Source organism: Mya arenaria, chromosome 13 (assembly GCF_026914265.1).
Source record: "Mya arenaria isolate MELC-2E11 chromosome 13, ASM2691426v1".
In the NCBI taxonomy this organism is placed as follows: domain Eukaryota; kingdom Metazoa; phylum Mollusca; class Bivalvia; order Myida; family Myidae; genus Mya; species Mya arenaria.
The window spans coordinates 67,350,381-67,364,172 of record NC_069134.1 but is presented as its reverse complement, the minus strand read 5'-3'; positions in this window follow the sequence as shown (position 1 = coordinate 67,364,172).

Here is a 13,792-nt window from a genome sequence, read left to right as displayed (position 1 = left end):
AGCCCGCCACTTCATTATCTAATCCCTACTAGCCCGCCACTTCATTATGTACCCGCCACTTCATTATGTACTCCCTACTAGCCCGCTACTTCATTATGTAGTCCCTTACTAGCCCGCCACTTCATTATGTACTCCCTACTAGCCCGCCACTTCATTATGTACTTTCTACTAGCCCGACACTTCATTATGTAGTCCCTTACTAGCCCGCCACTTCATTATGTACTCCCTTACTAGCCCGCCACTTCATTATCTAATCCCTACTAGCCCGCCACTTCATTACGTACCCGCCACTTCATTATGTACTCCCTACTAGCCCGCCACTTCATTATGTAGTCCCTTACTAGCCCGCCACTTCATTATGTACTCCCTACTAGCCCGCCACTTCATTATATAGTCCCTTACTAGCCCGCCACTTCATTATGTACTACCTTACTAGCCCGCCACTTCATTATGTACTCCCTACTAGCCCGCCACTTCATTATGTACCCGCCAATTCATTATGTACTCCCTACTAGCCCGCCACTTCATTATGTACTTTCTACTAGCCCGACACTTCATTATGAAGTCCCTACTAGCCCGCCACTTCATTATGTACTCCCTTACTAGCCCACCACTTCATTATCTAATCCCTACTAGTCCGCCACTTCATTATGTACCCGCCACTTCATTATGTACTCCCTACTAGCCCGCCACTTCATTATGTACTTTCTACTAGCCCGACACTTCATTATGTACTCCCTACTAGCCCGGCACTTCACTATATACTCCCTACTAGCCCGCCACTTCGTTATATAGTCCCTACTAGCCCGCCACTTCATTATGTACTCCCTTCTAGCCCGCCACTTCATTATATACTCCCTACTAGCCCGCCACTTCACTATGAGTCTTAAAGAAACTGTTTATATCGGATAACATCGGTATGGATTTTTGTTATCAATTAAAATCATAATTGTGATTGAAATGTTTTTTGTATCTTTTATTACGCCTGTGTTCATATATAATGGACTTTACTCGCCTTTGTCAGTAGACAATACGCCATAGGTGTCATTTTATGTAAGGACGGATAATAAGAAATAATTACTCATTTTATACGCCGAAATTATCAAATTAGTCTATTCAGCTATTTTCCATTAAAAGGACAAATAATGAGACGAAATTGATATTTATTTCTACAAATAAGGCTTTCATAAATCAAAATATTTATAAAAAGTTTTGTATTAACAAAAGTCGAGAAGCTTCTGTAATTTACAGTGCGTTTTGATTTTCAAGCTCAAATTAGCTTTATGATAACCTTAAAGCTGCACTCTCACATATTGAGCGTTTTGACACCTTTTTTATTTTTTGTCTTGGAAAGAGCAAATCTTTGCGTAAATATCTGCAAACCAATGAAATAAGACTGCTGACAAAAAGTCAGATCGCAGATTTTCATAATTCCGATCGAACATTAATGTTTTATGGCTTAAATCGTTACTGACGGTTTAAGAAAAATGCATAAAACATCATTTTTTTAACTTAAATATAAAAATCTGCGGTCTAATTTTTGTCAGCAGTCTTATATAACTGGTCTTCATGCATTTTCGCAAAAATTAGCTCGTTCCAAGACAAAAAAAGTTGTCAATGCGTTCAATCTGTGAGAGTGCAGCTTTAAGGGCCTTCCACAAGTCAAAAGTTGGTGGAAGGCCAGCCATTGTAATGTTTGAAAAGTTGATGTTTAACCAATTTTTGAGGAACTTGTTTTTCAGGTTAGTACGCACATCCTTAGCAACATATGTTGTGGTAATAAGGTGTTGTCCAAATTTTACGAATGGACATTTGATCAGATTTCGAATCAAAAAGGTATTTGCAGTTTTGCGGAATAGTCGGTCGACAATAAAGTTGTGTCAAAATGCTTCAGACTACATAATAAGCAATGTCTTGCTGGTTCTTGATGATATGTTTTTTAAATAAGAGGATTCAAATCATTTCCTGGTTACAAAAAAGCAAATATATTTCTCAAAATGAATGCAATCACCAGAAAGCCGTAGGACATTGTTAATCCATACTGTTTTGACACAAAAATATTGTCATTTTGTATAAAGACATTTCCGAAAAAATGTAAAAGTTTCTCAACTCCTTATTACACCTGCAAATGCTTGAACGAATGTATGCGTTATGCTTGCTAAATATTGAACCTCAAAACTGAATAAAAATGTTTGTAATGTTTTAAAATTTATGTTTTGTTCCTTCAAACTAATTTTTGCACTGTGGAGGGCCCTTAAATTCTATTTAAACAATGGTATAAGGCTTAGGCTTACATCTCCTCAGGTAATGAAGAACAAAAAAGTAGGTGAAAAAAACAACAATTTTCTGATTGAGCACCAAAGCACTAAATTTCATGAGCGGCATAGCCACAATTGAACTAATAACTATTGGTGTTCACGTGGTGAAATGTATTACGATCTTACATTGAACCATTTTTTTTCTTTTTACGATATGCCTAAAAATATTTATTTTTTTATGATCGGAACGTTATTTCGTAAATTACGTCGTTGAAATTGTTTCCCAGCCCTATGTGCTGTGACGTTTGATTTAAGACATAAGAGTAGGTTAAAATTTCAAAAACAGTGAAATATAACAAATCACTTCTACTGTATGAAACATTGAAATATATTTTTAGGTCATTGATAAATATCTTTACGTCATCGGATAGCACATAACAAAATGTTGTATTATGTATTTTACTTCACATCGGAGCGTTGGATCCGATGCTCGTTAAATGTAAATATATGTTTTTAATTAATTTGCCAATTCAAACCCTCACCAATAGCATGCTACCATGCTGTAACATATTATATATGAATCTACGTGAAAAGTCCAACTGAGAGCCAGTTGTATTACAAACACAGGCACACATAAGTCAGCGACGTATATGTACTCGATAATAATGATGGAACATTAAGTCTTGAATAAAAAAAATATGGTAATACTTAATACATAAGAATTTCAGCGAGACTTGTTGGTTTATGAAATGATCGAACGTAACGCATAAAACGATTGAAATCACAAGTAAGTTGTCTTTGACCAGTAAATGAACCTCATTGTTTTAGGGTCACAGGACAAGATAACAGCCATCTTTTGCTGAAAAAATTCTCACAATGACTCGAGATTTGACCTATAGGACCCTGACACGTCAAGGAATGCCTCCGAATCCTGTAAATGACCCCTATTGTTGTTTTTGACCGTAAATAAAAAGTCACAGCCAATTTGTTTTAGGGAGAAATATTCGCAGAACTTGATAATTGGAGACTGGTTTGACATAGAATCATTCAATCCAATAACTAGTGCATAAACCCTATTGTTTCAGTATTACGAGAAGGTCAAGTGTAAAATTCACAGCAATCGTTGTTGGAAAACTATGTCCGCATTATAATTCCAGATGTCCCTTACCAGACAGTACATAACCCCTATCTACCAGTATATAAGCCCTGTCGTTTTAGGGTCGGTTGGTCAAATGCCATTCAGGTCAAACGGTTAGGACAATGGTCACAACAGAAGTTTTGACAAGGTCACAGCAAACTTTATTCGCACAATACAGTTCGACATACGACCATGAAACTACAGAGATAATTAATTTTGCTCTGCACAGTTGATGGTGCTTATTGTTGGCCGAGTGTTAGTAAGTGAACAATTTATCACAAACTCATGCAGTATTTTGGCAGTTTATCCGCGAAGTAACTGCGGAATGATATGTATGGTTATGAATACCTGAACTTTTAAGATTGCTCTTATGCATAATGTTTCTGTAGTCGAAGCATATTCCTCCCCAGGTGTTTTGACGTTTTGTTCAATGAATAATAAGCAATGCATTATTCCTTTGATCCAATCGTGCACAAAAGGGCTCTCGGGCAAGGGGCATAATGTTTTTTTCAAATATATTTATCTTCATACTTCGGATATATGTTATGCTTCTGAAGCAATTCATCTATAATGTTTGCATACCGGTGATTTGTATTATAACTTCAAGAAAACCAGGTCACCGAATAGTACAATAATCTTGAGGAAAATCAAATAAGACATCATCTGATTAATATGAAGAGAAACGATAAAAACGAATAATTTATAGTATAGTTTAATCAAATTAAGAGATGAATTATAGTTCATTGCAGCCGTGATTTCGAAAAGGTCACATTCGAGTGAGAGAAATATTAATTGGGAAGCCACACGCATCACGACATTGATATCACAGATAAAGCCATTCTAGAAATTCTAGTGCGTTAATTTCAGATTCAAACAATTATACGCAAGAAAATACCATCACTCGTCTGGATTTTTCTTAGTGATAAAGAACAAAAGATCAACACCTATTAAATGTAGATACATTTGTCATCAAAATAACAAAGGATTTCATGGTTTTTACTTTAAATAATTGAGAACATGTTACAAATTATGCTCCATCTTCTAAAAACATTCTGCATTTACACATATAAATATCATAATGATCGGAATCCTCAATCAAGATTTGCTCGGTGGAAATTCCTTAAATCGATGTGATTATAACCTTGCATTCTAAGATTCTTTCAACATTTTAAACAAAGCTTCATTCAAAAAAATGTAAAGTCATGGAAGGTATCCGAGACATTCAATTTGTTTTATAATTGTTTGGTAATGTGCGTGGTTAATTGAACTAGAAACAAGATTTGTCTTAAAATGAGTTATTCAAGTGATTTGTATCATAATTGATTGCGAAAGTCATTATCCACTTTCAAATTGTGTATGGTCCAGCTTTAGTTTAAACGCAATCCGAATAGACAGAGGCTGTAATAAAGCTTTGGACTACACCGTTGTTATAGATATCATTTCCACATGCAATTTAATTACATCAATTGATAATTTTTTTAGGTAATATCCCCGTTTATTATCAAAAATACTCATGTTAATAATCAACAAAAATATAAATAATTTCAATACTTTTAATTTTGCACAATACAAATACACAATGACATCTGTTGTACCATTTGATGACTCTTAGCCATTAATATCCATTATATCGAAATGAAACAACAAGGTAGAACGTTAATGTACGGATTTCCTTTACTTAGTTTTCATTATACAACACCAAGCCAATTAAATGTCTACATTTTCCGTCTGATATATATGTTTATAATACAGCAAGGTGCTAGTTAAAAATGAAAAAGTACACCAAAGCAAAAAATTGAAATAATTTACTTGCAATCACATGACATAGTTAATCATGCATAATAAAACCATAATTGTGTAACTATAAACCTGCAACAAATTTCAGGAAGGGAAAAATTAAAATTTAAATAGGAGTCATTTACTTTAAAATGTGACCTAAATATACCACACTAGCAAAATGCGTTACAGACGCTATTGAAAATTGACGTTTTTAGGCTTGAACGTTCAGCGTTTGTGGAGTTTCGTGTTGTTTTTCAAATTGATTCTTATTTGTAATTTTTGTTTTAGTGTTCTGTCTTTGGCTTAAGCCTTGTACCCTGTGCCATTGAACGGGGTTTATGTTTAACCCTTTGCATGCTGGGTAAATTGTCGTCTGCTCAAAATTGTCGTCTGGTTTATTCTAAATTTATTTCAATTTACTTAAAACTTTGGGCATATATTGACTGAGTGGCAAACAGATTGGAACCTGACCTGGTTCCAAGCTGTTTGCAAAGCCTTTAAAATCGCCATCAGCAGCCTAAGGGTTAAACTTTTGGCTACTTTTGTTTCTTTTTTTACATGAATATTGTATTTATTTTATTTACATATATGAGTATTTTCCAGTTGTTTTTGACGCTTTTTCTTTAAGGTATATGAACATCAATTTCAACAGTATAAAATAATTCGAAATAAATGTTTGTTTGAAAGTGCCTTCCTACTAAATTGTCTTATGCAATGTTTTGAAGAAATTGGTACCATATCGTGGAAATAATGAAGATTTCAGATTTCATATAACAAGTTTATATTTCTGTGAAAAGGTAATTTAAACGGATCATGTTCAGAGGTTTTCCAATATGAGGAATAATATAGTTAAAAAAATAAAAGTTATTATAATATAACAAAAAGGAGAAGATGACAACGACAAGAAGCTATAATATTAGTTAATGGTTAGGTTCAGTGTTGAGTCGGCCAAATCTGTTATACAATAACTTTCTGTTTACGTGAGGAATTTATCCACAATGTTGTCGATGAACCACTGCTCGGTGAACTGCAGATGGTCGGAATCAGACCAGAGGAAGGTTATACGGCTGATGTCATTAGTAATTCCAACTGCGATCCTGACGTTGTAAATCAGTAGGTTTTGATGAGACAGCTAAAACTATCAGGACTTGGAACCTGTTAACCTTTTATTTCTTATTTTAATTGTCAGTAATATGTGCTTTTTGACAAAGAAATCTTACAACATACTACATAACAATAGAATCGACAAAGTGACCTCGTAAATTAAAGGGCACTGCATGTTGTTTAAATAAGATGCTCATCATATACGCACTAACTACGTTTAATATTACATTATTATATATTTGCAATTGGAACACAAATGATAACTCCTATAGCAAATATCTTCCCTTACACTGTCATGAAAAAACGACAAGCCCGAATTTTGAAACCATTGCTCGGCATCGCGGTAAGCGCGGTTGGGTCGCAAAGAACGCCGATCGACGGCTTGCACTTTGAGCATGCCCAAACAACACGCCGTCGCTCTGCGTTCTGATTAGAGCGCAGTTGAATCGCCTTGAGGTCGCCGTAACAGCGCAGTTAGGTCCCCTACAACGCCACTGGCTCTCCACAGGCGCGCACAAATGTCCAATGCGAACGCCATGGTTATCGCTGGCGCTTGCACGGCGATCGTTCGGCGTTCTCTGAGATGACACTGCGTCTCTACCGAGCTTATACGGCGCGTCTACTGCGCTTACAAGGATTTTATTGTTACTGCGCTCCTTACACATGTTGTACGGAGCTGCAATGGCGATCTTTGCGTTCCTAGTTCGCTTCTACAGCGGCAATCGGCGTTTGCATGACAATGAACCAACAAAACAATCTGAAGGAATGTCATATGCAAATACATATTCATTTCACCAAGCCTGATGAGCAACATGGATTGGTGGACTTGCTACTGTTAGCGGTGGGCATATATCTTCCTTTGCCTTCTTCTTCTCCTTTTCCAACTCTTTTGGCGGACATGGGCTCAACTGATAGATTGATCGTTTTTATAGGTAGTGCAAAACAACATGACGCCAACGCAGTATGTGCGACGTGAAAGCGCAGTGCACATGCAATGCAATCGCCGTGACAGCTCGATGCAAGCAGTGGAAGCGCAATAAGAGCGCACACGATCGCCAACTAGAACTCCGTACGAACTCGGTAGAACGCCATGGAACTCCGTAAAAATGCCATGGTCGCCGCGTGAACGCCGTGACATCTTCATAAATATATTTTTATCCTACGATCTCACGGCGCTCTGGGAAATTTAACAACGCCGTGCAATCGCAGTGGCAACGCAGCTAGGTATGACATGGGTTTAAGATACTGACGATTAGAACCCTTCAACAAATGTTGTTGTATGCTCAAATATTGTCTTAGAAGTCCACAATTTGAAAATGCGTTACAGACGCCATTCAACAAAAGAATACAGCATTATTATTACCACGTGATGCTATAAATGTTTCAATAATGGTTTGAATTTCCTTCGCTGAGCTTGGGTCCATGTGAACGAGGGAATAAATGTTCGTTTTTTGGACTAGGGCACTTGTGGCCTAGTTCATAGCCATAAACATGCATTCTCAATTCGCATCTGGGGATTCACTGACGTAATGTATTCATACGCTGTATCTTGATTGGATTGCCGTTAGCGAATTTGAATAATCAAAGTAGTACCAGAACTGATTACAATGAAAACATCCAATAAAAATAGTTCTCCTAACAATTCAAGCTAACTGTATGTTCTTTTAATGAAGGACAAGAAATTCATACGTAGCGAGTGAGTAAATCGGGTTAACGTTAATGTTCCTGCATACGGTCAGATTATATGCGATAAGAATATGAACATATTGGAAGGAAGTACGCATCGAAATTTTTTCCGTTCAATGCCCTGTATTGATAGACTGGTACCCTCTTTCTCTTTTATCCGAGAAGAAACCAGTATTGATCAGCTAACCGCGGTGCCCGTCGCGCATTCGAAATGTCTTGTGAATTCATACGTTAAGCGAATAAAGCGTGCGGTCTAAGTAGAAAACAGCCAGGAAAGTTGGTTTAAAAAAGTATTGTTATCCTTTTTATTGAAATTGGTCTTACTCCCATGTATTCCGTAGTCGGTTCCTTTTCTTTTTTTCGACATAATTTGCATGTTTCCGTGATATTTTCTATTCGATACAAAGTTTTTTTTAACTAATCATCGCATGGCACTAAGCATTTTTTTTTTAAATACAACATGAGTTTTGGTATTTATTGTTCAAATACTATTAATGTTAACTAAAAACCATATGCCGCGTACAAAATCTGTATAAATTTATATTTTTGAGGAAAAGTAAAACAGGGTACCAGTCTAATTCAAAATTTACTCTGATCAGAGCGGCCGAATGATTCAGACCACAGTGATTTGGTTTGAAAATCTGTGAGCCGATGTTTTATCAGCAGCCTTATATCACTGGTTTTATTGCACGTTTGCATAAATGGCTCGTTCGAAGACAAAAAATAAAACAGTTGTCAAAATGTTTAATCTGTGAGAGTGCAGCTTTAATATCAGTCAGATATTTAAATAGTTACAATTTACTAGTACATTATTTATCAGTTGTTATTCTAAGACCTGTTTATTTGTTTAAATAAGCACAGCAGGCAACATTTAAATGCCCTTCTTAATCACATTATGCTTTAAGCTTCATTAACTTGACTGTTTTAAAGTTGCATATCTTAACAATTTCATACTAAATGCAAAATATCATTCATTTAATTTAATAACAAACCCAACATACCACAATTTTATGCATAACAATCAATATGTATTTGAACCTTTGAGAACCACTATGAAAGTCTTTACCATTATATTTGTTATTTTACCCCCACCCACTTAAATGTGTACTGAAATTGGGTATAAACGTCGAAAGCTTCATTGATTTTTACAAAAAACGGTAGAAATTTATAGAAAAATGTACAAACTGATGTTCCTAACATGTTTTTCTCACCTATCAATCTATTTTGCCAATTATGCTCTCCTTTTCACTGATCAACATCACACACATACAGTATCGATATCTAGGGTAGACATTTTACCGGAAGTCATGCGCTCGCAAAGGATTATGGGAAACCGAAACAAACCGAATTCCGGGACCGGGGGGGGGGGGGGCGGGCATGGTTACAATTGACTGATGCATTAGCTTGTGTATTCAGATAAAGTTAAGGATATATATTTATTTATATAAGTTATACTTTGCAATCTAAATCAAACATTTGAAAAAGGTATCCTGTATCAATAAATGCAAGTACACATAAATGACTATGCAAATCTTTATGGATCATCCAAATATGAGTACCTTGCAGGGTGAATAAAATATTTGTAAAAATTATACTAAGTGAGCTTTCAAGATTACCTTTCCAATCGCATACACAATGCAGTTTGAAACCTGGATAATTAAAACAAGTCTTGGTTGTAGACCATTACTATTTAATATTTGATAAGTCACAGACATTATAAGGTACAGTTTAAAGGGGCTGTACTCAGTTAATGATGAAAAAGCGAAAAATTAATGAAAATTGTAGAAAATTGACATAAACTTGGTATCGATGTGTACAATTAATGCATTGAAACTTACTAACTTATGATCCCCATAGTTTACAAAAAAATTATTAATAGCAGTTATTTCGTGTTTTTCCATTAAAAAGATTACTAGGTATGTTTACCGAGTAGAATTCATTCCTTATGCGTGATCTGCCGTTGATGTTATATTAGCGAGTTAGGTATACATCTGGATAATTCCACCCAGTAAAAGTAAGTCTTTATAGCATAGTGGATACGACACTTCACTGCATTTTTTTTTCATTTTGGTACTTCATTTACAATAACGATATAAGAGTAAAATATTAAAAAGTGTCCTTAGATTCGTTACAGGAAAAAAAACACAACTTTTTTGGTGCAAATCTGGTGTACAGTCCCTTTCATAAACAACAAGTGAAGCCAATGCTGTATTAATTTTAGACAAACAAAAAAGAGACAGCACAAAGTTCAAAAAGTGTGACCAAGGTGAGAATACCTTACATAATCTATAAATTTTCATGCGATTCAGACAATTTTAATGCTAGAAATCACAAAAAAAATCATTCCCTTGAATTATTCCTGTCATAGTTTAAAGCTGCACTCTCACAGATTTACCGTCAGATTTTTTTTTGTCTTGGAAAGAGCAAATGTTTGCGTTGACATCTTCAAACCAATGATATCAGATTGCTGACAAACAATCAGCTCGTAGTTTGTCATATTTCCGTTCAAAAATTAATGCTTTATGGCTTAAACCGTTACTAACAGTTTAAGAATAATGCTTAAAACATCATTTTTTAAACTTTAATATAAAATTCTGCCATCAAACTTTTGGTCAGCAGTCTTATATAACTGGTTTTCATGGATTTTCGCAAAAATTGGCTCGTTCCAAGACAAAAAAAAAGTTGTTTGGCTTTAAAGAACATGTTAGTGTTTTTGTATGTGGAATGAAATATCATAAGTGGCACTAAATTGAACATAATTTTTAGTTCTCATTGATATTACACATAGCCCCAAGTACATGTTGATCTAAGATTTAAGGCTTGGATGGAGTCAGGGCAAGAAAAATGCATGTTAATACATTGTACTTTCCAACGCAAGAACTGTTTGTTTATTCAAGTAAATAAAGCAATACCCACACCAAGGAACTGCAGTATTGCTTTACCAGCTTAATTGACATTATGAGTTGGAGATCAAATTGCTGCAATTAAAGGCACATCTAGTTTTCAGAATTATTCAAACTCTGATTTAGCAACCTTAATATAGTTATATGAACTACTTTTGCGAAATGAAAACTTTTTTAGATGTACAAGGACGGGTGAAAAGTATTTGCCAAATGTACTGCAACACCTGATACCTGTTGCCTAGAAATCCAACAAATTCTTGGCACTCCAAATGTTACAGTACTATTCAATTTGGAGTGCTTGAAAAGAAAGCTTCTTGATTCTATATTCAACATCTGTCTGTATGACATATTGGACCAGGAGAATCATGAACCTACAACCTTTTGCATCTATTGAGATAGGGAGCTATCAGGACAGTGACAGAGGACAATGCAAGAATGGCCAACAGCTGCATTTATTATATCTAATGCATACAAATTATGACGGAGAAAATAATTCTTAATTTTTCCAAACTACTTCCTTAAGCATCTTGAATGTATATAGTAGTCTTTTACAATGCTTGTTCAAAGTTACAATGGCCCTGTGTGTTAAAGATGCTCTGTCCACGGGGTAACAGGTTTTGTACATAATAGGGTTATAACTTATAAGTACTGCGATTTGATCCAGGAGGTTGTATTCGACTCAAGTAGATTTTTACTGATTCGGATTTCACAAGGCACAAGCCGAGTAAAGTCAAAATCTACAAAAAACTACCAGAATCAAATATGACATTCCGCCATATCCGGATCAAAACGCAGTACTAATAACCCTTTTATTATATACATTACTGATTAGATCACTTAGAAGCCACATCTTTGCATAATAAATGGCCGTATTGTTTGTTTGTGAATTTGTGTTCTATGTCTTTGGCGTTTGCCCATTGCCACTAAACCGGGTTTATGTTTAAACTTTTTGCTACTGAGCATGTTTCTGTAGCTTTTTGCATATATATTGCACTGGAGCGGAATATGGGTTAAAGTATTTTGTGATATGAATTGCATGTGGATTGATGATGGGTATATAATAAAGAATAAAATTATGTTTGGTATTTCATTCTCACTAGCAGTGTGATGAAGTATGTGTGCCAACCACGTAAATTAATTTGATAAGTCTGATTAAACGACTTTGAGAAATACAAAAGAACTATGACTATATCTAATTTAACGTTTTAGCCCCCCCCCCCTCCCCCCCATCCCCACCCCCTCACTCTTCACACACTTAACAAGATTTTTCAAATTTCCTTTGCAGCTTGCAAGCAGTTTTAGTCTAAAGTTTAAGCTAGCCCATTAAACAGTGACCCCTTGTGATGTGAGCCGATTCTTTCAATGCTTAGAACATGGTTGTCAACATTCCCCTGAATGAAGCCCTAGTCCATCAGTGCTTTCAGCACTTTGATCTAGTTTCTCTTGTCTGTATCGGCTTTGGTTGATACCAATATAACTAGATTAGTTTTAATACTTTTAGTTTCTGCGCAATTTCGGTATCAAATAGGATCAAAGCGCGAGGCGCTGAAAGACTATCCGCGGGCAAATATGTGAGAGTTGCAAATTTTATTTGAACTATGGGAATGGGTGAAGAGCACATAAATAAAAGTGAAAAATGTGCCGACAGCGCTTGTGCCCACACTGGGCGAAGAAACGATGTATATCATTTCCTTTTATTAACATACACGTTTTGTTTAGGGAAATCATTTTTTTTTACAAACAACTTCAGCAATAATTCCATTCAAAATGCACAGCTTTATATCAATTCAGTCGACGTTTCCCCATGTATTTGAAGTTACAGTAAATGCTCTTTTCAATCGCGTCCAAAGGCTTTTCGGTGCTTTGATTAGATAACATATATTAGACAAATTTTATGAACTTAACGTTTTAATTCTTCAAGAAAATTGATTTTATTTTTACGAGCAACTTTGCAACTATACCTTTTAAGGATACACACCCACGCCCACACAAAAGAAACTCATGCACGCGCATTTACACACCTTCAGAGTGATGTCCCTTATTTCATGAAGATTATTTTTGTATTTTTATAAAAGGTTCTTTTTGGTTAATATTGTTGTGGCTACTCATGTCGTTTTTTTAGATTAATCATATAAGCTATTAAGAACTCTCCATTTTTGTTTGTGGGTCTCATATTTGTCTTGATTAAATGCTATTTGTTCTTCTATTTTTATTCTTAGCTTCAGGTACATCAAATATCCATCAAACGACAATACTCTACTGTTACATTTTGCTGAGTGTATGTAAAATTTCATTAATATAATTAGGAAGTTACAAACATTTGTGTGTGGGTTTGTACCTACTATTCCTAATAGGGCCTCGAGTTTACCTATGTTTATATTTATTGTCGTTGATGCAATAAATTTACACAGTTTGTTCCATAAATCTTGTACTTTACTACATTCCCAATATAAATGTTCAATTAACTCTACATTCGAGTAACAGAATGTGCATAGACTGCAATCGGCAAGTTTATACTTATAGAGTAGTTTGTTGGTTGGTATTATTCTCAAAAGAAATTTATAATGAAAACTGCGCAAGGTTGTATCTATTGTTGATTTGTATTTATTACTGTATATTTTGTTCCAATCTAATTGTTCATTTTCGATTTCCATGTCTTCTGCCCATTTCATTTCCGAGGTTGGACGGATAGATGTTTTGGTCAGTATTGAGTAAAGAAATTTGTTTGTTTGTACTGATTTTTTAACCTTTTCTTTTAGTGTTATGTTTTCTGTAAGGGATATGCCGTCTTTGATTATTTGCATTTTTATATGTTGAGGCACTGAACGAATAAGAGTTTGATATTTTATGAAATCATTACCATTTATATCATAAAGGTACCTTATTTGATTGAAGTCATAATAATGTTTGCATACCGGTGATTT